This window comes from Leopardus geoffroyi, chromosome C3, assembly GCF_018350155.1.
Source record: "Leopardus geoffroyi isolate Oge1 chromosome C3, O.geoffroyi_Oge1_pat1.0, whole genome shotgun sequence".
Classification (NCBI taxonomy): Eukaryota; Metazoa; Chordata; class Mammalia; order Carnivora; family Felidae; genus Leopardus; species Leopardus geoffroyi.
Genome location: NC_059338.1, coordinates 137,345,755 through 137,371,245, shown reverse-complemented (window position 1 = coordinate 137,371,245; position 25,491 = coordinate 137,345,755). Strand labels below are relative to the sequence as shown.

General features: G+C 39.3%; 1 protein-coding gene across 3 annotated transcripts in view; it reads left to right on the top strand.

Annotated features, from left to right (window-relative positions):
• Positions 1–1,429: 1,429 nt before the first annotated feature.
• Positions 1,430–25,491, top strand: part of DNAJC5B (DnaJ heat shock protein family (Hsp40) member C5 beta) — an 83,854-nt gene continuing 59,792 nt past the window's right edge. The window contains exons 1-3 of one of the 3 annotated variants that reach the window (XM_045455062.1): positions 1,433–1,585; positions 4,713–5,124; positions 23,680–23,799. The gene's annotated coding sequence lies outside the window, so the exon portion shown is untranslated. Of the gene's footprint in view, positions 1,586–4,712; positions 5,125–23,679; positions 23,800–25,491 lie in introns of all 3 variants that reach the window. The other 2 variants (XR_006706613.1, XM_045455061.1) reach the window with 2 other exon arrangements.

Genomic DNA, 25,491 nt, shown 5'->3' with positions numbered 1-25,491 from the left:
TACCACTTTTCTAATATTGAGCTTTTAATTTGTTTTCTATTATAAACAATGCTTCAAAGAACCTCTTATAGCTAAATATTATTCATATCCATGATGATTCCCTTAGGAGAATTCTCAGATGTGGAATTGTCAGGTGGAAGGGCAATGATTATATTATTTTAAAGTTTGAAATTAGTGTTCATTAACCATTTCTCTAAGTTTTTATTGAGACATGTAGGAGGTTAGCAAAGCAACATTTATGACCCAGAGGAATAATTTCTTGTTAATCAAAAGGTTGCTTAATGCAATTAACTTCAAGTGTGTTCCAGGACCACATGACAATTCCTCCCACCCTGGGGAAGTCCTGTGGTAGGGAAAATGGTTGGTTGGAAGATCTGATTTGTAGTTGATGTTACTGTTTCCACTTAATTAGCTTTGTGATCTTGTGCAAGTCACAACCTCTCTCTGAGCTATAATTTTCTCACTCATAAAGTCATACTAAAAATAATACAGTGTTTACCTCACTGAGCTGTGAAGATTAAATGAAATATGTGGAAATGGCTTGTAAATGCTAAAACATGATATAAAATGTTAGTAGCTGGTGTTATAAAAGTACAATATATGCTCCCCACTTGAGAGATTTTGCAAGTACAATTCTCAGGCTTCACAGATACAGGTCATCTCGTGCAATGCAGACAATTTTTTAATGTCATATGGGGACAGTATATAGAAAAAGTGGAGGGTATGAAAGAGAATTAAATTCCAATGAAAGTCTATTTCCTTACTGATTATTCCTTCCCATTCTCTCCTCAGCAAGCACTAGAACCTCGTATGGCATTGCAGCCAACACTAATCCTGGGTTGAGCATTCTTTCTTATCATTAAATCTCATTGAAAACATCAGTTACTCAAAAGTCACATTACTTGTTAATCTAGAATTGGTCAGGTGGCTCAGAATTTCAGAGTTTGGGCCAGAACCAAAGTTAGCTATTTCTGGTACCTATAGATTTTTTGAAAAACTAATGATCTTCCCTGAGACTCTGTTCTCTTCCCATGATGCACGTTATCTGAATGGTCTCTTGTCATGGGTAGATTCAGGTAAAAATCAACCAATGAGCTGCCTACCAGAGAACAATGATGTTGATAAAGCCCAGAGAGCAGAGCCCATTGTGAGTGCAGTGTGTTCAGAAGGGAAGGGGGCTGACCCTGAAGGCAGCTGGGTTCTAGATTTAGCTCTGCCATGAACTACCTAGAATCTGAATGTCCGCATCTGTAAAATAAGTGAGTTAGATTAGAATCTAGTCACAAGGTCTTTAAGGTCTCTGTTCACAGTAAGATTCTATAGCTCTATAAGTCAGTTAACAAATAAAGGGATTAAGCTTCCCAACCTTCCACCATGGGCAAGACAGAAAATACTGAAGCCAGAGGGTCTCAGCTGGGAGTTTGGGAGGAGCAAGGATTCTACTCTGTGACATCACAATATTCAGCCCAGGCTCCAACTTGGCCACTGAGAAGAAAGTAACAGGAGGTTCAGCTATTGATATATTAGAGGCAGGACACTACCGGACAGAGCTAGAAGGAATCAGCTAGCCATGCCTCCAGTTCAGGTATGTAACAATTGCTAAGCTTAGAATAGAAATTGCTGTTATCTAAAAAAATAGAAAGAGAGGACCAGGAGATGAGTATATCTCCAGGCTTAGGAATAAGATAAGCATAGAGACTATGCATCACATACTTTATGGTAAAGGTTCCCAATGATCAGACAAAGGCCAAAGGCAGTCCCACCAGAAAGTGTTATGTCCTCTTAATAGCCAGACTTATTTAATGTCATGAAGCCAGATGAAGATATTTCCAAGACTTTTAACCCCTCACCGGTCTATCCCCAACCATGGCAAAAATGCAAAAGCAACAGTTACCCCGAGGAAGTCAGTGTAAAATTACTTTGTAGAGTAGTTTACATTTATTGCCTGGTGGTGTTTATTCTTTTAATAGCTTCTTCCCAACATTGAAAGGGAAGGATAGACTTAACAAAAAATAAGTTAACTGAAAGAACTGAAAGAAGTATTTTCATAGAAGATAATACAAAGATAGAAACAAAAGTAATAAAAAGAGGAGAAATAAGTTTATTATGGGTTAGCAACCAAGATTAAATTTAAAGCCTTGAAATTTCAAGGCTTAAAAGGCAAAAGGCCATCATCTCCTATAAACAGTGAAAGAGAAGGGCCTTATGGTTGAGAAGTAGGTAAAACAGTTCAGCTGGAACCATCTACAGCTCCTCCCCCTCTAAAGAACTCATGCCAGTGAAATCATCGCTGGGGATGCAGACATTTCTGTTTTCTTTACCTTGCCTTGGGGTTTTGGCTTCTAAAGTATTTGTTTCTTCCTGGAGTCTTGGGGCCCTGAGAGGCTCAAGTGACGGCAAATAGCTGTTCTGTTTACCAGTAGGGCGGAGCATGGGGTGAGCGCCAGGTCCTGACTCATCTCCATTGGCCTCCCTCCGTGTCTCAACACACTGCGACCCCAGAGCTGAGTACAAGACTGTTCAGGCAAGCACGCTGAGATTTGCCCGCAAGAGCTAAGTTTATTGCCACATTCCCTCAGTGGAAGCAGCAGTCCGGTGTTCTGACAGGTAGATTAGTTACCCACAGGGGACTCCAACAGCAATAGACCAGGGGACGGGAGATCCAATCTCTAACCACAGGACACAATTTTAACACACTATGACCTCCAACATCAGGAATAAATATATCTCAGCAGTAAGACCAATACTCTATACACTATAAAAGTAGTAATAACCTAAAGCATGTCAATAAATCCGGAGGTCCAGATGAAAACAAAATGTACTTGTACATTAATTCTACTATATATTCAACCTCCCTCTAGAGAAACCATCATGATTTTTACAATTGCAGTATTTATTTATTAAAAAATGTTTTTTTCATGTTTATTTTTTGAGAGAGAGACACAGACAGGGGTGAGTGGGAGAGAGACTGAGAGAGATGGAGACACACAATCTGAAGCAGGCTTCAGGTTCTGAGCTGTCAGTGCAGAGCCTGATGCAGGGCTTGAACCCACAAACCACGAGATCATGACCTAAGCCAAAGTCAGATGCTCAACCGACGGAGCCACCCAGGTGCCCCTACAGTTACATTATGATCCAACTTCTTAGGTCCTTGAAAATTAAATCCTCAATGGTCCAACTTTTAGACTTCATTAATAGCTATTGAAAACCAAGTTTAGGTTTAACTTAAAATAATATCCAAAAACATAGTGTCCTAACGTCTACGTTTATATTCCTTGACTATAATGTTCTCTGAGCATTGTGTTAGTCACATACCATGGAATTTTAGAGTTGGAGGGGAACTAAGAGATCATACATTCCAATGTCCTCATTTCTACAAGAGGGAACCAGCACAGAGAGGTTGTGTCTTGACTTAGGTCATTAAGCTAGTTAGTGTTAGCTTGGGGAACATAGCTTAAGTCCTCTTACTTTCAGCCAGGTGTCTTCAATATTCCCTGCCCCTAATTCATGCTGAAAGAATTAACTATTCATATCTGACCTATTTTAGAATATCCTAAGAAAGGAAATCTCATTTTATACCCTTGGAGTGGTTATTAGTAAATTCAAGTACTCTATATAGGTGGCACCAGTCACCAAAACTCTCCTAGCCTTTATAGCTCCAAATAGAACAAGCTTTGGTCAAGGTCAAGAAAAGGCATCCAAGACCCCATCCAAAAGGCTGAGATAACAATTAAAATAAATCCAGGGAAACTGACAGGTTATTCTGCCTTGAGGCCTGATTAGAAGTAGTTCACTGAAAAAAAAAAAAAAAAAAAGAAAGAAAAGAAAAAAGGCATTTATAACATTAACAACCTTTCTGCTTTTTAATAAATATGCAGACTTTCTGTGGCCTTGCCTTTTCCAGTTTAGCTAGATCACTTTGTTTATGTGTATGAGTGTGTATACTCTGTATATATATCATATATATGTATACTCCATAGATGTATGTATGAGTGAACACTTCATCTGGCAGGTGTGGCTATTACACCATCTGTGGTAACCTATCCTTACTACCTAATATACCTCCTTTATGAGCCTCTCCTGACTCTTCCCATGAATTAATATTTTATTTGTAATTATGAGCTGCCTTAGATTTTTCCAGGGTTTGTTTTATGTAGAGCTGTATATGTCTTGCATCTCTAATTAACCTGTAAGTCTGAGCCCAGGCATTCCCTGGATACAGATATTCACAGCTTTTTCCTATTCAATTCATTGCAAATATATTAATATCTGTCTAAAGTCCCAAAATCTGAAAGGAAATGAAATTGCTAAATATAAATATAGATCTCATTTTCATAGTCATCAGTGCCAAAGATCTGATGAATATTTTCTAGGCTGCTAGACTGTTTTTTAACCAACTGAAAAGTGTATATCCTGTAAGGAACTTCCATATGTTTCTAGCTATCCATGCAGATTATCTTTCATAAAAGAGAATTATTAAATGATCACTAATAGAAAAGAACATTCCATCATGACATAGGGTTTAAACGGGTTGTAGTAATGTCTTTCAGCTTCCACATTAATTTCAAAGGTTGTGTAATATATTGAGTAACTTTGCACATACTACAGCATAAAACTTCATGAGAAAGCTGATTGTAAGAAATGGAGGGTTTTATAAAAAGAGCTTTAATTTCAGATTCTTCATTGTGGGTTTTGCATTTTCATCTCTACAGTAAACTGAAACACAGGTATGCCAAGTGAACTTTCAAAATGTTTTCCATCAAATTACCCAAGAAAATGCATCCTGATCAGTTTTATTTAACAGCTTTGGGAGGAAAAAAAAGCAAAGAAATCTACCTTGCCAGAGATCAAGGCATTTGATTCTTTCTCTTGCTGCCACCACCTGGGGTGCCTTGGCATCTGGCCACACCTGGATCTCTGACACATACAGGACTCTCCTTTATCCCAGCCCAGCCTCCATGCCCACTCTCCTAAGAATTGTGCAATGAGACCTTTGTAACCTGAGGCTTGTGAAGTCTGGAAAGGAATGTGACACAGAGCCAACAGACGTTGCTGCCACCAGGGCTTAGAAGGAGCTTTCCTACCTGTTCACCTGGTGCCTGGGGGAATCTCAGAAGGGGAAAGGTATGCTCTAAAAGGAGTGGGAATGGAGCCTTTGGCAAGACAATGAAGCAATCACTCGAGTGTCTTTTCCCTGTTCTCTTTGCCAACCTTCAGAGTCATGTTTCATGCTGCTCCCAAGAGTAATCTCAGATCCACTTTTGAACCACTTCCTTTCCTACTCCTAATTACACTCCCTGCTGAAAGCTATGAGTAGTAGGTTCATTCTTCCAGTGGCTCTATAAATGCTGATGGGTGATCCTAATGGGGGTTCTATATTAAACAGTGATATTGATGACAGATTGGTGGGAGCTGTTGGCGGGACAGCTGGAGAGATCTTTGTGATCAGAGCCCCACCCTATTGGTACTTGTCAGTTAGCAACACAAAACTTTTCTCCCCACCTCCCCCACATACATCTTCCTCCATCATGGCAAATACACAATCTGCCCATTGGCAATACTTGAGGTTGTCCTACCTCTTCTGCCCAGGGAATTCTGTCATGAGCTGAGTCAGGAATAAGTGTCTTTTAAGTTGCCCATTTATCAGGGCATTTGGGTGGCTCAGTCGGTTGAGTGTCCGACTCTTGATTTCAGCTCAGGTCATGATCCCAGGATTGTGGGATTGAGGCCCATGTCAGGCTCCGTGCTGAGGATGGAGCCTGCTTAAGATTCTCTCTCTCTTTCTCTCTCTCTCTCTCTCTCTCTCTCTCTCTCTCTCTCTCCTTCTGCCCCTCTCCCTTACTCACACTTCTCTCTCTCAAAAATAAAATAAAATAAAATAAAATAAAATAAAATAAAATAAAATAAAATAAATTGTTAAAAAAAAGTTGCCCAATCATAATGGTCACACAAGTAGACCTCTAAAAGGAAGAACTAAAAGAAAGTGAAAGACTTACTCTTCAGTCTTATACTGTTTAGAACAACCAAATATAATTAATTATAAAGGACAAGTTCTGTATTTTATCCATATTGTTTATAAACAAAAGGTAGTCCCTGAAAAACAGATTTTTAGCGAGTTGAGAAGGTAATTTACTTGACAATTACCAGTATTTTCCTTTCTTTAGAACATATTTAGAATGCAAAGTCATTTTTCTTAGAAAATGGAGGAAGGATTTCTTTTATGTTAGAATAGGTTCTTTTCTATGTTAGGAACTGATACCACCTCACACCTCTAACCAACATATCACCTCTTGCTGTACTCTGTCCTTTCAAGATGGTTCTCCTTTCTTCCCCAAATGAATTCAGTATCAGTTTCAATCCACTTTGTGGTTTTTGAAAACTCAATATGTACCAGGCTCTGTGACAATAAAAAAGTTAAATGTCTGGCATAAATTTGGCTCTTTAAGAATTAAGAATTTAGTTAGGGAGACAAGATATACACCTTTGAAGAGTTCAAAAGCAAAAAGGAGTTTAAAAACTGCATAACTATGAAAAATATTTGTATTGTGGACTTCAAAGTGTCCAGGGGCTAAGGGAAGAGTAGAGGTGAAGTTGCCCCAGGTTGCTCATCATAGCAGAGTTGGGACTTGAAGAGAAATAGTAGCGTGCTGTTTAAGTAGTAGGCTTAAAGAGAAAAACCATTTTCTAGATTTTGGTCCTGGAACAACAGGTCTTCTCCTATTCACAGACCTTATCTCCACTCTCCCTGTACTTCTACAATTCCGTTTTTGCATGCAAGGGGAACAAACATTTCACATGGCTTTGTTGGGATATGGAAAATAGGAGTCATGGAAACATGCCACACGAGAAAAGATTAAACCAACCTTAACATGTGGTTTCTGTGAAAGGCACAGCATACTGTATCCTGAACTGTGTCTGATTTTAATTATGGACATGGGCTTCCTGATCTCCCACCCAAAAGTTGGCATGTTCCAGACCTAATTCATTGTATTCCTCCAAATCTTCTCCCTTTTTTGTGATTCCCATCTCGGCCAATAACCTTACCATATTCCCAGTTATTCTGACAAGGTGGTGAGTCCTTTCTGATTCCTTTGACTCTCCTCCCATTCACTTGGTTATGAAGCCCAGGAGGTTATCTCCACATCTCTTTCAAGTCCATTTCTTCTGCCAGTTCCACCTGCTGTTGCCCTGGGCCAGGCTCTCATTCTCTTTCCCTAAGATTACCCATCTTCCCAACTTCATTGCTCTGATCTCTGTTGTTTACATCTTTCTAAAATAAATACTGGAGGTTGTCACTTGCTAGGTTAAAAATGGTTCAAGTTTACTCACTGTTTAAAAAATGAAGACCAAACTCCTTATCTTGGCTTTCAAGGTCTTTCACTTTTTCTAGCCATTCTCTGCCAACCATTCACTCAGTCTTCCCCAGTTTATTAACCAGATGGACTCCTCTACTTTCCATTCTCCAGACTGCCCAGCCCTTTCTTTCCTCGATGGTCTTACTCATACAGTTCTCTTCGGACAGCTGAATTCCTACAGGATTCCTCCTCAGATTGGTGACTTTTTCTTTCTTCCTTCATTTATGATTTTCTCATGGAATTCTTTTTTTTTAAATGTTTATTTTTAAGAGAGAGAGAGTGTGAGTGGAAGGGGCAGAGAGAGAGAGAGAGAGAGAGAGAGAGAGAGAGAGAGGAAGACAGAATCTGAAGTAGGCTCCAGGTTCTGAGCTGTCAGCACAGAACCCGATGCAGGGCTGGAACTCAAGAACCGGAAGATCATGGCCTGAGCTGAAGTCAGATGCTTAATTGACCAAGTCACCCAGGTGCCCCTCTCATGGCATTCTTATTTTTATGACCCTTTTGGCTGAAGGAGTGAGCCAGGTGGGGTTGGAAGATCAAGAAGAAGAGAGAAGAGTTTCTTAAGACCCGAAATAGCATGTGCAAAGACTCAGAGTAAAGAGAGAATGGCATCTTCAAGGAACTGAGCAGTGTACAGTAGTTGGTAGAAATCAAATCTAAGCAGAGAGGAAAGAACTGGGGAGAGATGGCACTGGACCTGCTACGGAGCTGGGGTTTTAACTTAAGATCAGTGGGCAGCTTTCTTTCTTCTTTATAAAGTTTATCTATCTATTTTTAAAATTTATTTAGTAATCTCTACATCCAACATGGGGCTACTCACAACCCCAACATTAAGAGTTGCATGCTCTCCTTACTGAGCCAGCCAGGTGCCCCTGGTGGGTAGGTAGTTTTAAAGGGTTGGTTATAAGCAGGGGAGCAATAGATATTATTTGCACTTTAAAAGAAAGTAATTTATGGAGAACAGATGGGAATGGAGAAAAACTGGAGAAAAGACTGTCAGTTAGGATCCTGGTAGGGTAAACCAAGGAGATGATAAGCTTGGTCTAGGGTAGTGACAGTAGAAAAGAGAGGAAGGCAGTGGACTTCTGGAAGGCCCAGGAATGATACTGTACTAGGTGCAATATCACTTCCCACTAATGCCCCACTAAGCAGATCAGACTTTATCTTGTAGGAAACAGGAAGCAACAAGTATTTCTTAGCTTAGGTAAATCTACATTTTTGAAAGAGAACACTGGAGATGGTATGGAAGAAGGCTAGAAGGGGAAGACTGGTTGCAGATGGACAGGAAGCAAAGTCATTGAGGTGGGTGTTAAATGCTGATGGCACAGCTGCTCAAAGCAAGTGAACCCCTCTCAGCACTGGTGATCCTGCCCCAAGTGCAGTTAAATAAAAATAAATACGTTTTAATTGAAAAGTTATATGTGCATGCAGTAAAAATTTAAACAGTATAAACTTTATGCCATGAAATAATTCTCCCTTGTATCCCAGTCCCCAGTCCCTTCCCTCCATGGAACTTGAGACAAATTTTACATGCTCTCCAGAAATTTTCTATGCATAAACAAACATGTACAAGTATGTATTATGCACATGCTCTCTATGTATATATGCACACATATGGATCCACTTTTTAAAATAAGATTACTATACACATACTTCTATGCCTTGCTTTTTTATAAAAATGTGAAACTGCATTTTTATACCCTTTTTTATATCACCTCATGGAGATGTGTGCTTCATTCTTTTTATGCCTACATTGAAAATACTCCTACAGTTAACTCACAAGTTTCCCTACTTATGAACATTGAAGTCAAACATGGCTTCACAGGAGGAAGTCAAATTTTCACTCTTCACAGATGACATGATATTCTATATGGAAAAACCTAAAGGTTCCACCAGAAAACTCTTAGACCAACCCATGAATTCAGCAAACTCACAAACTATAAAATCAGTGCACAGTTTAAGGAATCCACTCCTGAAATTATTGTTGCACTATATGCTAACTAACTTGGATGTAAATTCAAAAAATAAATAAATAAAAAGAAAGTAAAATCAAAGCACAGAAATTGGTTGCATTTCTATACACCAATACTGAAGCAGAAAGAGAAATCAAGGAATCTATTCTATCCCATTTACAATTGCACCAAAACCCATAAAATACCTAGGAATAAACCTAACCAGAGAGGTAAAAAATCTATACACTGAAAACTATAGAAAAGCTTATGAAAGAAATTGAAGAAGACACACAAAAAAATGGAAAAATATTCCATGCTCATGGATTGGGAGAACAAATATTGTTAAAATGTCAATACTACCCAAAGAAATCTACATATTCAATACAATCCCTATCAAAATAGCACCAGTAGGGGCGCCTGGGTGGCGCAGTCGGTTAAGCGTCCGACTTCAGCCAGGTCACGATCTCGCGGTCTGTGAGTTCGAGCCCCGCGTCGGGCTCTGGGCTGATGGCTCAGAGCCTGGAGCCTGTTTCCGATTCTGTGTCTCCCTCTCTCTCTGCCCCTCCCCCGTTCATGCTCTGTCTCTCTCTGTCCCAAAAATAAATAAATAAATAAACGTTGAAAAAAAAAAAATAGCACCAGCATTCTTCACAGAGCTAGAACAAACAATCCTAAAATTTGTATGGAACCAGAAAACACCCTGAATAGCCAAAGCAATCTTGAAAAAGAAAACCAAAGTGGGAGCCATCACAACCCTGGACTTTAAGATGTATTATAAATCTGTAATCATCAAGACAGCATGGTACTGGCACAAAAACAGACACCCAGATCAATAGAACAGAATAGAGAGCCCAGAAATGGACCCACAAACGTATGGGCAACTAATCTTTGACAAAGCAGGAAAGAATATCCAATGGAATAAAGACAGTCTCTTCAGCAAAAGGTGCTGGGAAAACTGGACAGCAACATGCAGAAGAATGAACATGGACCACTTTCTTACACCATACACAAAAGTAAACTCAAAGTGGATGAAAGACCTAAATGTAAGACAGGAAGCCATCAAAATCCCAGAGGAGAAAGCAGGCAAAAACCTCTTTGATCTTGGCCACAGCAATTTCTTACTCAACACGTCTCCAGAGCCAATGGAAACAAAGGCAAAAATGAACTATTTGAACCTCATCAAAATAAAAAGCTTCTGCACAGCAAAGGAAACAATCAGCAAAACTAAAAGGTAACCGACAGAATGGGAGAAGATATTTGCAAATGGCATATCAGATAAAGGGTTAGTATCCAAAATCTATACAGAACTCACCAAACTCCACACCCGAAAAACAAATAATCCAGGGAAGAAATGGGAGGAAGACATGAATAGACACTTCTCTAAAGAAGGCATCCAGATGGCCAATAGGCACATGAAAAGATGCTCAACATCACTCATCATCAGGGAAATAGAAATCAAAACCACACTGAGATACCACTTCACACTGGTCAGAGTGGCTAAAATGAACAAATCAAGAGACTATAAATGCTGGAGAGGATGTGGAGAAACGGGAACCCTCTTGCACTGTTGGTGGGAAGGCAAACTGGTGCAGCCACTCTGGAAAACAGTGTGGAGTTTCCTCAAAAAATTAAAAATAGATCTACCTTACGACCCAGCGATAGCACTGCTAGGAATTTACCCAAGGGATACATGAGTGCTGATTCATAGGGGCACATGTACCCCAATGTTTACAGCAGCACTTTCAACAATAGCCAAATTATGGAAAGACCCTAAATGTTCATCAACTGATGAATGGATAAGGAAGATGTGGTTTATATATACAATGGGATACTACTTGGCAATGAGAAAGAATGAAATCTGGTGCTCTTAGCCTGTGTGGTAGCTGTCTCCCAGTGCTGTTGCATCATTCCCCACAGGTACTGAGATGCCCCCTTTGTAGTTGGACAGGTCTGAAGGTATTAGTTATTGGTCCAAGCTCAGGGGCAGCATTGGGGACGGGAAGGCTCATTTTTGTCTTCACATGTCTGAATACATTGAACTTGAGTGCAACCTGGAGCTACTAGGAGAGCTTTACTTTCCTTTGCCTTTGAAGTAAGCCACAGAACATTAACAGTTGCTACCCTTTATTGAAAGTTATGTGCTTGTGCTTTGATCAGGATAATTTCATTTAATGTTTGCAATGACCCTGTGCTCTTCCCACCACCCCACTCTCCCATGGAAGGGTAGGGATGACATGGTCACTGTGGGCTTCCAAGGGCAGGGACTGTGAAACACCTTCTTAAACCACTGTCCTCAGAGCTACCAAGAGCACCCTACATTGCCTTCAAGGTCCCCATGGGCCAGAAACATTCTGTTACACTCATCCCCAATTATGTCCATAAAAACAGCTTACAACATGCATGAATCAATAATTCTACAGGTGTGTGCTGTCTGCTGATTCACCCATGGAACAGGCCTGGGCTTTCCCTTCATTTGGTTTGCTCTTTGTAGCCTAACTAACATGTTGCTGCTCCTCACTTTCCATCTCCTCTGGCACTTTCAGGAAACACTGTCCAGTAGCAAACTTATTGTAAGTCCCTAAATCAATCTTATTTAAAGGAGACTCCTCTGTCCTCTCTTCCTTCATCACTTTCTGGGTTCTTCCCTGGAGGTTCTCTTTGTGGTGACAGCATAAGCAGTTTTCACAGTGTTACTAAGTTAGCTTTGGCCACAGCAAACCTCTTGTCTGAGAGAGGAGGAATCAAGATCAAGAAGACATGTGTCTTATCCAAGTTCACAGTTAGACGCCAAGTCATCCATCTCCCAGTCCAGTGTTTCTGGTGTACCCCACAGATATCAGTTCTGATGGGTGGGGTTCAGTCCAATCCATTGGAGTCAGGCTGAAGAGCAGCATATCTCCAAGGTGAGAGGCAGATATGCAGGCTGTACCAGATGACAAGGGAGGTCAGTAACTCTTTTGCACGGCTGCCTCTATGTACAACCGTGTACAATGATGTAGGTACAGCATGAACAAAGCAAGGTATTGGTAGAACAACTGGGATAGAGTAGTCCTTTTTTATCAACAGGAGCAAATTCCCTTTGGTTTTCATGCTTCACTGGAAGGCCCAGGAAAGATCTGAGACTCTTATCTGTCTGGAATTGCAACAAGTGATTCACTATGGCCCCCATTCCCAATGGAAGTGGCTTTGGCTTGTATCGTGCGTTTATAGAAAATCAGCTGGTAAGTCTGCATGGATTCACCCAGTGAATTCTCCATGACACCTTTGTAGGCCAATAGACAAGCATTTGGGCTTCATGGGATGACATTTCCAGATCAGAGCCCTGGTCTGGTTCCATCTCATCACCAGTGTTGTTTTGAGTGTGAATTATACGATAGGAGCTGAGAGTAAATGGGATTGTTTCAGCCAAGGTTCTGAGAACTCTCTATCAGATAAACACTAACACAAGGAAACAATCATTGGTGGTAACAACTCACAAAAGAAAGAAGAATAAAACTGTTTTCAAGATCATCCTACTTTTTATTTTTAAACAAAGAATACATGAATTTCAGGTGCTTTGAGAGCAATAAAGCAATTGTTGAGAAGGCAGCACACTCTAGAGGTGGGTAAAGACTTTGGGAGGTACCCACAGACATGGATGTTCATCCTGGCTGCCAAGACCTCATTGGTGCCCTTGGGCAAATCACCTACTTCACTGCTTGACCTGGGATTCTTGGAACTGGGAGACCTGTGATCCTATCCAGGCTCTGTTAGTAACTATTTGATGTTGACATGTGTTACTTTTTTGAACCTTTGTTTCTTGATTTGTAAAATGGGAATAATAACATTTTCCCTGCCTACCTGTCCCTGTTGTTGTGTACGTTAAATGAACCTATGTGAAAATACTTTGTTAATAACAGTGTGCTCTCTATATTATATTTTCCTGTGATGCAGACATAATGTCTTTTGCTGAAAGTGAAGCAGGAGATTGGTGGAGAATGGTGGAGCATGGTAAAAAGACCAGGGTCTTCTGGGACACAGAGAAGCATGCAGGGCAGGGTTGCAACTGGGTTTGGAGATCATGGATCTGTGATGGCAACATTCACCTCACCAGTGGATGTTCAATTAAATATTGGTTGGGGCAGTAGAAGGAATTAGGGGTATTGACAAAGGAATAGTTACAATGGTGATGCCAGAGTCTAAGTTGAACAGGTAAAGGGTTAAAGAAAGGGACATGGCTGATAGATTTGGGGAATTAGGAGGTGTTAGTGAGACGTAAATGCTGTGTGTACAGATGAGCTAGCTGGTGAGGTGGGCAATGATGGGTTTAGGGTGTGAGTCTGGAGTTCAAGGTTTGAGAGCTGGAGGACATCCAGCTATCCTAGTAGGGCAACGAGCCATGAGGGAAAGGGTGCTGGCTTGGAAAACCACATGGGAACTGAAGGGCCCCAGGTCAGTGACAGGACTTGGGTTAGAGAGAGCTGATTGCCAGAGTCCTGAGAGAATACGAGCGAGGTGTCAGATATAGGAATGGATATGGGGAGGACAGGGAAACTATGAATGGTAGACAGATCAAATGTAAGGGATAGAGTGTCTGGAAGGGCTTGGAGGAGAATGTTGAAGCTATTTCAGGGTAAATGAGAACCAGAAAACAGAATGACCCAGAGGCATGTTTGACTTAAAATTTGATATGAATTATATATAAACCAATCATTTTACACATAGATAATCAAAAGTTGTAGGGGAATCTTGACCTCAATATGCAAATATTTAAAATAAATTTTAATGGGAAACTCCTTTTAACCATTAACATTTTTAAAAATAATAGGCCCAGTGGCATGCTGGAGCCAGTTAGTTAGTACCAGCGGATGGGAGCCACATATTGTTAAATTCTCTGGAATTCTGCAAGTGAGGTGTCATGTTGGTAGCTTGAAACAGGCCTGGGAGGGAATAGTTACACCATGAAAATCTGCAAATACTATGAACTAGGGCTTTTTCTTCCCTGAAAAAATCTGGTTCCATCGTATCACTAGTGTTGTTTCCAGAGTTTGTGAATTATATGACAGGAGCTGAGAGTAAATGGGCTTGTTTCAGCCAATGCTCTGAGAACTCTCTATCAGATGAACACTAACATTTCCCAGCACTTCAGCCTAAATACAAAATCCAAATTTGCCCAACTTTATAGCCCTGTCATTGTGGTTTAATTGTATTACTAACAGAGATATGTCCAAACCCTTGGTTCCTGTGATTGTGATCTTATTGGGAAGTAGTCTTTGCAGATGCAATTAAAATGTAAGTTAAGGTACAGTCTACTGGAGTAGGGTGGGCCCTTAATCCAATTTGACTAGTGTCTTTATAAGAAAAGGAGACCCAGATACAGACACACAGAACACCGCATTAAGACACAAATGCAGGGGAGAAGGCCATGGCTATGGGAGCAGAGACTGAGGTACCCTGAGAGTTGCCTGCAATTCCAGAAGCTAAGAGGAAGTTGTGAAACACATTTTCCCTCAGAGCTGCCAAAAGGAAGCAAAAATGCCAAGACCTTGATTTCAGTCAGACTTCTAGCCTCCAGAACTGTGAGAGAGTACATTTCTGTGGTCCTAAGTCACCCCGTTTATACTACCTTTTTACAGCAGTGCTAGGAAACTGATATCTGTTATGCTATCAAGTTTGGACACAAAATAAGTGGAAGTTCCCCAAGGTGAACTACAAAGGGAAGGTCCCTGTTCCCTGTGCTCTGGTTCCAGGGAGAGGATCCTCCCCTCCTACGTCCTCCAGCATGTATTTTCTGTACCATCCTCTGGTCCTTCTTGTTAGCTGCCTTGTATTGTGGATTATGCTTTTAAGTATAGACGTGTTGCCTCCTCCTCTTCTAGGTGGTAACCAGAGGTTGTAAATTCAGATGCCTCATGGGTCAAAGTTGCTAAATGTGATGCCAGGGGAACCATTTCTGGCTGGAATGTGTGTCTGCCTTTAAATAAAAACACCTCACCCTGCTGGTCAAGGAAAACTTGACTAAGACCTGCCATCTGGGGACTTCTGGGATGTGCCTAAGGGAGGGGGAATGTCTCTTGGCCTTTGCCTCCGCCCAGTAGCAGCTGGCTGGCACATATTCACTGTGAATTTGCTGCCTGGATCTCTTACATCTTCTGTCCTGACCCAGCCAACGAGTGGATGGGTCTGAGACCTCAGAAGTTCAACAACTGCCCCAAAGTTTCTGCTTCCAAACAGAAGCTTCAACACAAATTTTTGTCAGGTTATAACTTAAATCCCCCAGCTGACTAACTACTTGACACTATTGCAAAACTTCAGCCTCAGAAGAATGCAGTAAAAGGGCGGCGCCCCTCTAGACACGGCCCTACCCTGGTGCTTCCATGAGTGTTTTTCTCACAATTCTTGAAATCTCAGATGGCTGAGAGAGAGGCATCAGGGATACTGAAAATTGAGGGTGATTTGGGGTGAGGAATATTTTGAAGTTGAAACTCCTGTTTACAGTCCATTTCCTTTTGAACAGCAGAGGGCGATACATCTACACTGAATAGCCAGTCTGCCTTGCTTCAGGACTGAAATCCTGGGAACCAAGGATTTTCTTTTTTTAATATGAGAACAAAGGCTGAATTGAATATTTGTTCATTTGACTGTTTTGCTTAGGCCTCTGAGAAAGTTACAGAGAAGGCCTTTGAGTCGCTTACAGATTGTTCAAGCCCTGGGACCTGGGGCAGGGAGACTCTCTGAAGGGTTGTTGCAGGGTTGGGCAGGGTTGCTGCTTCCCTTATGGGCAAGCACTTGTCACACTCTCACTCCACCTAGAGACTGTCTAGTTCTGGTCAGTTTTGTGGGAGGGTTTAGACTGTGTCTCAGGTAAGACCAACCTTGTATAGGGACCAAGCGTGTCACTTCCAGAGCTATCCTTTTTAAATTGGTTCCATGGGATTGTTCTACTTAGTATCTGGAGGTGAGGCCTGGCCCTAAGAGAATGGAGAAGACTGAGAGAAGGAGATGCTGTGAGGAGGGTGGAGGAAATGCAGAGGTCCTAACAGTTATTACCTAGATGGTAGCAGAGCTCTAGTGATGGTAGCCACTGACCAGTCTTTGTGTCTTTGGTCTTAGACCAGCTCTAACCAACCTCTGATAGTGAGGACATCCAGCAGAATGTTCATGTTTCTGGAGCAACACAGAAAACTCTACAGTGCATGGAAGAGTCTGGAAGGAGCAGGTGTAGAGCAGTTGGGGAGGCTAGGAGGCTTGCTTACGGAAGTGGTGGTGAGGGCCCTGGGAAAGGGTGACTAGGTCAACATGTAGGTGAGGGCTTGGCTTTGGAGCTATGAGGCCTGTAAGGAGAGCCCAAGTTGGACAGGTGCTCACCTAGATGGCAGGAGGGAGAAGACCACCAGCATCAATTCTCATCTAACCTTGCATATCTGGAATCCATTCACATGTGTGTGCAGTTGCAGAAAAATCTGCACCCAATTACATGATTCATTCAAAATGGGATCTGTCTACTTTTGCCACCCGGGAGAGGTTGGCTAAGCATTAGCTATTCATCTCTGAGCACCTCCAATGGCACTTAGCAGAGATTAAGACTGCTCTTAGCAATGGTGTGTTGTCTGGTATGTTGTCAACAGCAAAGCACCATTTACCTTACAAGATACAAGGTCCTGTAGACCAAAAGTTGTGCTAATGGGTTGATTGGAATTTAGTAGGCCAGCTGAAAAAGAATACTTTGACAAAATGAGGGAAGAATGTGTATCTAAAATAGAAGGCACAAGGTAATTGTTATTATTTTGATGAATAAGTTGAAATGTACCAGTGAGAAGATCCACTTTGGACACTAGAAATTGGTGCAAGGCCATAATCTGCCTGGTGCAGTGGACCCAGAAGGCAGAGAGGACTGCTCTGCTTCCTCAGGCCTGTGACCAGATAAAAAAAGATTATCTTTGTCATTTACAATTATATTGCTCAATACAGCCTTTTTACTTAATGAGGATATAAAACCACAGAATTTGGAAGCAGAGCACTTAGATTTTACTCCGGTTCCTGCTTCTTACCACTCATCATTGTAGGTATTCATTCTTGGGGGAAGTCACATGACCACACTTAGCCAGTTATCTCTTTCTTAAAATGAACATTGAGTATCAAATAATGTAATGACATGTGAAACACTTAGGAAATTACCAAGTGTGATATAAGTGCAATTACAAAGTCTCTAGAGGGAGTCCTTGGCAATTCCTTCCCTTTCAAATATTTGTCTGTTACCTGGGTGGGGTGAGGCTTCACTTGAAAGGGGGCTTCATTAGAGTTAAGATAAAGATTTATCTTAAGGTCAATACTATTAAATTATCATCTAAATGCTAAACAAATAGGAATGACAACTATTTTGGTTTAGGTGTACTCTATTGTTTTCATAGGCTGTTTAGCCACATTCAGATGACAATTTGTAGAATGATCACTTACTGAAAACTCTATTGAAAATGACTTTTGCTTCAAGCAAAAGTTTTTGTCTTCTATCTTTTTTAGCTAATTAACTTAACAGACATCTTGGGCTAATGTGAACAGGGAATAATTATTGGTAAAAACAAGGATCAAGAGTCTGCTTACAGACATTTTATAAAAAAAAATACTTCTGTTGGACCTGAAGCCTCCTTGGTTATTACAGCAATTGTTTACTGTAAGTGACTAGGTTTGTTTGTCCTTTTTTTAAATGTTTATTTATTTTTGAGAGAGAGAGGGAGTGGCAGAGAAAGAGAAGGGGAGAGAGAATCCTAAGCAGGCTCGGCACGGTCAGCACAAAGCCCAATGCAGAGCTTGAACTCATGAACCATGGGACCATGACTTGAGCCAAAATTAAGAGTTAGATGCTTAGCCGACTGAGGCACCTAGGCACCCCGACAAGGTGTTTAAATTTCACACCTGTGAAATACATATTGTGTTTCCTAATCAGGGGACAAGACTTTGTTGATATATATATTTTTTCAGTAACACAGGTCTCAGATTCAGGGCTTTACTTAACCAAATAGATACTGTACTTGATACTGAACTACATACACAGTAAACCTCATTAATGAATGTGCTTATGGTAGTTCCTTGTTTAAAGTCATTATTCCAACAATTTTTTTTCTTGAGCTTTAACACATACACCATCTAGTTCAGTCACAGATTGATCAGCAAGGGAGTATCGCAGGCTGTAGTCTCCTGCAATTAGACTATAAGCTTCTGAAGCAAAATACTGAAATGAGTTAGAGCTTAGACCATGAAACAGCGAGCTGGTTTCAAAGCCTGGGTCTACTGCTTACTGGTTGGTGACATCGGGCAATTCATTTAACCTCTCCTCTAAAATAATTTCATATTCCTCCTCTGTAAAATAAGGATACGAAAGTACCACCTAATACTTTTGTAGGATTTTAATGAGATAATCTAGTTAACAAGTTAATTATCATCATCATCATCATCACCACCACTACCACCTCTGAATCCCTCACAACCTCCAATATAGTACTCTGCACTGTGTAACAAGGGAGCAATTTCCCTTTGTTGTACAACTGATTCTACCTACTAATGAATTATAGATTTCAGATGAAATCTACCCGGATTGCACATTCAAATTCTTAAAGCACTACCAGTGTACTGTGTTCCAATTTTAGGGGGCAAGAGAGTAACTTCTTAACAGTTGCTCAAACCCTAACCCTAGAAAACAATCATTAGTTCTGTATTTATAAAAGTTCCTGGCATAATGTTGGCACACTGTAGACTTTGATAAAAGGTCTGAGAAGTAAAAAGGTTCATATTTCATTACTGTTTTACAGAGAAGACACAGGCTTATAGTGACTTTCCCAAAGTCTAAGAAATAGGAATATTGTCTTTATTGTCTTTGGATAGTTCTTCCTAAGTTAAATTAGGCAAAGTCAAGTTCTATTTTGTGTTTAATAACACAGATACCATTATCTTTAGTAAATGTTTTCTTAGGATATCCAGGGAATGGAAAATTCCTCCAGAGAGCTGCTTGGTTGTTTTCCATGTTACTTAACTGAGGAGTCTCTGCCCATAAGATCTGGTGTATAAGGGAAGTGATGAACAGTGGCTCTCAACCTGAGCAGCTATTTAGAAACACCTAGAGCCCTGAAAATGCCCGAGTGTAGCCCAACTCTGAGATTTTACTTCAAGATAACTCAGAGATTTTGCTTTGGAATAATCTGGTGGGGCCTATGCACCAGAATTCTTAAAGTCTTTCTAAGCTATTCTAGAAAGAGCTTCCATCTAGTTCTTCCTCCATAGTCTCCTATGATTCTATATTCTAATGCTTTCTATGTAGATTATAGATTTAGGCACATTAAAATGCCATGCCCTTTGTAACTTCTGTATAAAAGGGACATTTTTAAATTTTGGAAAATTATGAAGCATGACAGGAATTAATTTGTTCCTCTAAAACATATATAAACACTTGATTTTACAAAAGAAATTCCAGGATTATTCCATAATTATGTCTGAGATACCACTGGTGTGGTAGCAAACAGCCTCTTCATTTAAATGATCAAGCAATCAACTGTCTTTTTCCCTTTTAAATTCACTTAACAGAATGAAGCTTGCCCCAAAGATCTTCCCTTTGAAATTTACAGAATGAGGGGTGCCTGGGTGGCTCAGTCAGTTGAGTGTCTGACTGACTCAGGTCATGATCTTGTAGTCCATGAGTTCAACCCCAGAGTCGGGCTCTGTGCTGAAGCTCAGAGCCTGGAGCCTACTTTGGATTCTGTGTCTGTCTCCCTCTCTGCCCCTCCCCTGCTCAAGCTCTGTCTCTGTCTCTCTCTCAAAAATAAATAAACATTAAAAAAAATGAAATTTACAGAACGATAACCTGAATTCCATACACTGTAATAACAATACAATGTAGAGAGGTAATAAAAATAGTAACCATAATATTGATAATTCTCCTTTTGTTCATTGTATTGGGCTCTTTCGATTAGGATTTGTTGGGGCTAAGTGCCCTTGCACATCACAAGTTCAAAAATGAGTGATAGTTGCACCTGTAGAGATGTGAAGTTTAAATGAAATACTGTGTACTCTAATTTTTATATTAAATTTTTTTTAATTTTATTTAAGTATTCTCTACATCCAGCATGGGAGTTGAACTCACAACCCTGAGATCAAGAGTTGCATGTTCTTCTGAATGAGCCAGCCAGGTTCCCCTCTAATTTTTATGATTGATAGATTATTTTGGTTGAATATCCAAAGTCATCTGGTACCTGCTGCAGATTCTCTGTTGATGTACTAGTCATTTCTTATAATAACACTAACCCCATGTAGTAACAGAGAGAGGTAGGTAAAAGGTCTCTAGGAGCACCTCAGGGAATGGTGAAGACCTCATAAATAGAATACACAGGGAAAACTGGCATGTAAACTACTCCCTCTTCACCACATACATGGTTCTCTTTCCAATTTTTACCTTCCAGAGAGACCACTTTTGTCCAGTTGTGGAATATCTTCTAAGCTCTCCTCTTCAACCTTGAATGATTCAATTGGCAATACTTTTACAATACACTTAGTGTATTTTGTATCAAGGAATTATTTGTGTGCTTGCCATGAGTTATTTCCTTTTACAAACATTATTTGAAATTCACCACTTCTAGAAAGCCTTCCCTGGTTAAGTGGTATATGATCCCATTAACCTTTGGCTATATTTTTAGATGATATATCAGAAACCATATATGTATAGGTATGTGTTGATATCCTATGTATGAGAGCACATGTCAGCATGTTTCTTTATTTCTCCAATTTAAGCACCCAGAGACAATATGTTCAGTGGAGAATACTCTTCCAACTGCCCAGAATATATTTTGTTTCTACCAGCAACCCCCTCATCTAGTTCTTTTCAGATCTCTGTTTGGTTATTTTTGTTCAGGGAAGGTGTCTTTGACTGATTTACATGGTCTTGTAACATCTCTCCAAAGTTTCTTGTATATACTTATTTGGATGATCATTTGATTCATATCTGCCTTTCTTGGTAGGCTGTAACTTTGTGACCCACAAACCCCGAGCTTACATTTGATTTTGTTTACCAGTGTATTTCTAGTATTTAGCCCAGTGCCTGGATCTAATAGGTGACTAATTGCTAAATGACTAGATGAAATAGAAACTCTGTTTTCTCTATGAAGCACAGCTACAGTCTACTTCACACAGGAGTTTTGCAATACTTACTTTTAGAACTCATGGCTTAGGCAATATGTTAAAAAATTAAAAAGTAATGATTAAGAAGATTTAATAAGTGGTTAATTATACAAAAATAATGAATTTTACCAAAAATATTAAATTGAATTTGAAACATAAACTGTACTTTTTAAAAACAGTCACCCATAATCTCATAATATTATTATAGCCATTATTTTCATTTCATCAAAGGATGCTGTCCTTAAGCTGACGTGATTTTAGTTTTAAATGTCTTTAGCTTCCCTTTCCCCACCCACTTCTCTGAGTGATGATAGGCTGCTTCCTAAACTCTGGCTGGAAGTCAGGATCTATGGGAAATAGCCTTTTATTCCTTTGTATCTAAAAAATCAATACTATCTAGAGATAAGACTGCTCTCTGAAATGTTCTCACAAAATAACCCTAGGCTTCCTACCTGTTGTGCCAAGCAACACGCTTAAACTCTGCCTTCAGCCTCAGGAACCAGACCCCATTGTCCCAAATTCAGAGTAATACCTGTCTCATTTAAGACTTTTTCAGTCATAGGATCTTAGTCAAAATCGTAAGAATTGTCCTCGTGGTTTGACCTTTTGTTGCATATGAAAGTTAGAGCATTTTTATTAAATATTTTTTAATGTTTATTTATTTTGAGAGAGAGAGAGAGAGAGCAGGGGAGGGGCAGAGAGAGAGGGAGACACAGAATCCAAAGCAGATTCCAGACTCTGAGCTGTCAGCACAGAGCCTGATGTGGGGCTTGAACTCAGGAACCATGAGATCATGACCTGAGCTGAAGTCAGATGCCTAACCAACTGAGCTACCCAGGTGCCCCTAGAGCATTGTTTTAACAAGAGATTCCTTCATTCTTTTTTTAAAAGTTTATTAGTTATTCATTTTAAGAGAGACAGAGACAGAGACGGAGACAGAGAGAGAGAATGCTCCCATGCACATGGGAGTAGGGCACAGAGAGAGGGAGAGAGAGAATCTCACAAACCATGAGATCATGACCTAAGTCAAAATCAAGAGTCCAAGAGTTGGACACTTAACTAACTGAGCCACTCAGATACCCTAATTCCTTCATTCTTAAAACTACCACATTTACCACTATGGCTCAGTGCCTCTAGACCAAGGCAATTGACCAAGATTCAACTAAAATGTTCAAATATGAAAACAGTTGGATTGATGTAGTGAGCAATTAAAGTCTCCTCCTTATTGATGTTACATGTTCTTTCCAGTATTTCTTAAATTATTGTAGTTGACATACAATGTTATGTTAGTTTCAGATGTAGAATTGAGAATTATATACATTATGAAATCGTTATAATACAAGTGTTGTTATCTTCTGTCACCATATGATGTTATTACAACATTATTGACTATATTCCCTATCTATACTTTTCATACTGTGACCTTATTTATTTTACAATTGGAAGTTTGTACCTCTTAATCCCCTTCACCTTTTTCACCCATCTCCCTATCCCTTCCCCTTTGGCAACCATCAGTTTGTTCTTTGTATTTATAAGTCTGTTCCTGTTTTAATTTTGTTTTATTTTTTTAGATTCCACATATAAGTGAAATAATATGGTATTTGTCTTTGTCTGACTTATTTCACTTAGCATAATACCCTTTAGGTCCATCTATGTTGTCATGAATGACAAGATTTCATCATTTTTTATGGCTGAGTAATATTCCTCTCTGTGTATATGTGTGTGTGTGTGTGTGTGTGTGTGTGTGTGTGTGTGTGTGTTCTTTATCCATTCATTTATTGATGAATACTTAGGTTGCTTCCATATTTTGGCTACTGTAAATAATGCTACAGTAAACATGAGGTGCATCTTTTTGAATTAGTGTTTTAATTTTTTCTGAGTAAATACAGAAGTAGAATTAATGAATGGTATGGTATTTCTGTTTTTAATTTTTTGAGGAAACTGTAATGTTTTCCATAGTGGCTGTAACCAATTTAAATCCTCACCAACAATGCACAAAGTTTCCCTTCTCTTTATATCCTAATCAACACTATTTATTTCTGCATATTCTCTTAATTGGAAGTTCTGAGGGAAACCTGGAGGCAGTTCCATAGCAGCATTTGGTTGAGCCAAGCACCAGTTTACTAATGATCAACAGTAAATGTAGCATATATTTTGGTATCAGTTGGTGCCTTGTAATGGCAGCCTTTACTATCATGCATGTTTTATTTTCTCTTTGTTATGTTTTCCAGAGGGATAACCAATTGGCTGATGAAGTAACAAATGAAAAGTAATCTAACTCCACTGACCCGCTTAACCCTGGATGAGAACAATGGAAAGGAGTAGCCTTTTGCTTTGAAACAGTGGAACAGGTATGGAATAGCTCCTTTCATTGTTGCCTTCCTTTATTTCTTTGCACATCTATTTCCAGACCAGTTAAAAACAGCAAGTTGTTCCTGTTTTGAGAACACAGAATCGGAGTTATAGGAACAGGTACTGTGGGTTATTTCTAACATTTCCAAGTGGTCCCATCTTCAAGTCGCTGTTTATATAAGTATCAATGTGATTAAGAGATAATTATTTTTCTATAATGAGTAATTATGCTAGGGAGAATTATTACTGTTAAACATAGGCTTAGTTAGCATTTTGGATATGTGTTTAGCTTTAAGATACAATGTTATTTGAATAAGGAAATTTTACCTCACTAAATAGATTTCAATGTAGGAATCACAAAAATAATAAGAAAATGGCAAAGCATGTTGGTTTCACCAATGACAGCCATTGAAAGTGTTTTTGCTGCATTTAATGATCTAATTTTCCTTGCCCACCATCACTTTCTCAGTCTTGAAGGAATGCTTTCAAGAAAGGTATAGCTTGATTTTTTCCAATTTTCAGAATTGACATAATAGATATAGGTGAAGCATCTTTTGCTTTGAAAAAAATATTTTATGTCAACATGAAAATTTTAAAACAGCATTTGTAAAACTCCTGGAATTAGAATCTTTGAAATAAGTATTTATATTGAATTGTATACCCATCATCACCGGAGTGCTGAACCTTCTTTCAATTATATCTGTTATCAAAAGACAGATGAGCTATATGTGACTGAATAGTGGTCAGTGCTTTAAGAAATTATGATATTAATGGAATTGTAATGTACCAAAAAGTAATTTAAGTTCAGAAGATTAAATATCATGTACTGGATGATCAAAATTAAATTACTTAATAATTTTGCATGACAACATTTTTTTCTACATTGGATGGCTAATAGATGAGGGACTATGAATAAATAATAAAGACCTGAATTTTACATTGGAGTATTAGAATTCAAAAGGCTACAAAAAAAGAATTCATAAATATTATATTTTACATAAGGAATTTAAAAAAGGTATGGCTCCATTATTTAGTTTAAGGTTATTTAAGGAGAGTTTTTAGATGTTTTGACTATCACTCTGTAGTTAGTATGTTCTCAGGGCATATATCTATATTTATACATTTTTATACAACTAAGTTTTTCACTGAATTACACTGTTGCATTTGAAACTAGATGTCATCTACATCAATAATGTATGAAGTCTGGTTTCTATATCAGCATAGAGACAGGAAAGGAGCCATGTTGTTGCTATTTGATGTACAGAAGGCAAGTTTGCAGTTTTTTGGTCCCTTTGTGTTATAGTCTGTAGAGTCCGCTAACAACTCACCACAGTGACCAACTATTGACCAACTATCTTTCTTGTGTTACAGTACTGATGTAAAAGCGCTTTTTTTTTTTTTAGTACTTTAATCAACAGACTTCATCTGTTTGAAAGGCAATCTTTTGGGAATAGGGCAAAGAAGGTGAAACATAATAATTTCCAAACTCTTTACAACAACCCACTCTGAATATTGTTCAATCCATACCATAAAGCAAGTCAGCTACTGGATTTTATTTAGTAGGAATAGATTACAGTGTTATTGGATTTCTAAAAAAGAAAAAAACATGATTTGAAAAAAATACATAAACCAAAGTAATAGCAAGTTTTCCTGGTGAGTTTCTATGTATGAAATTATTTAAGAAATAGAAT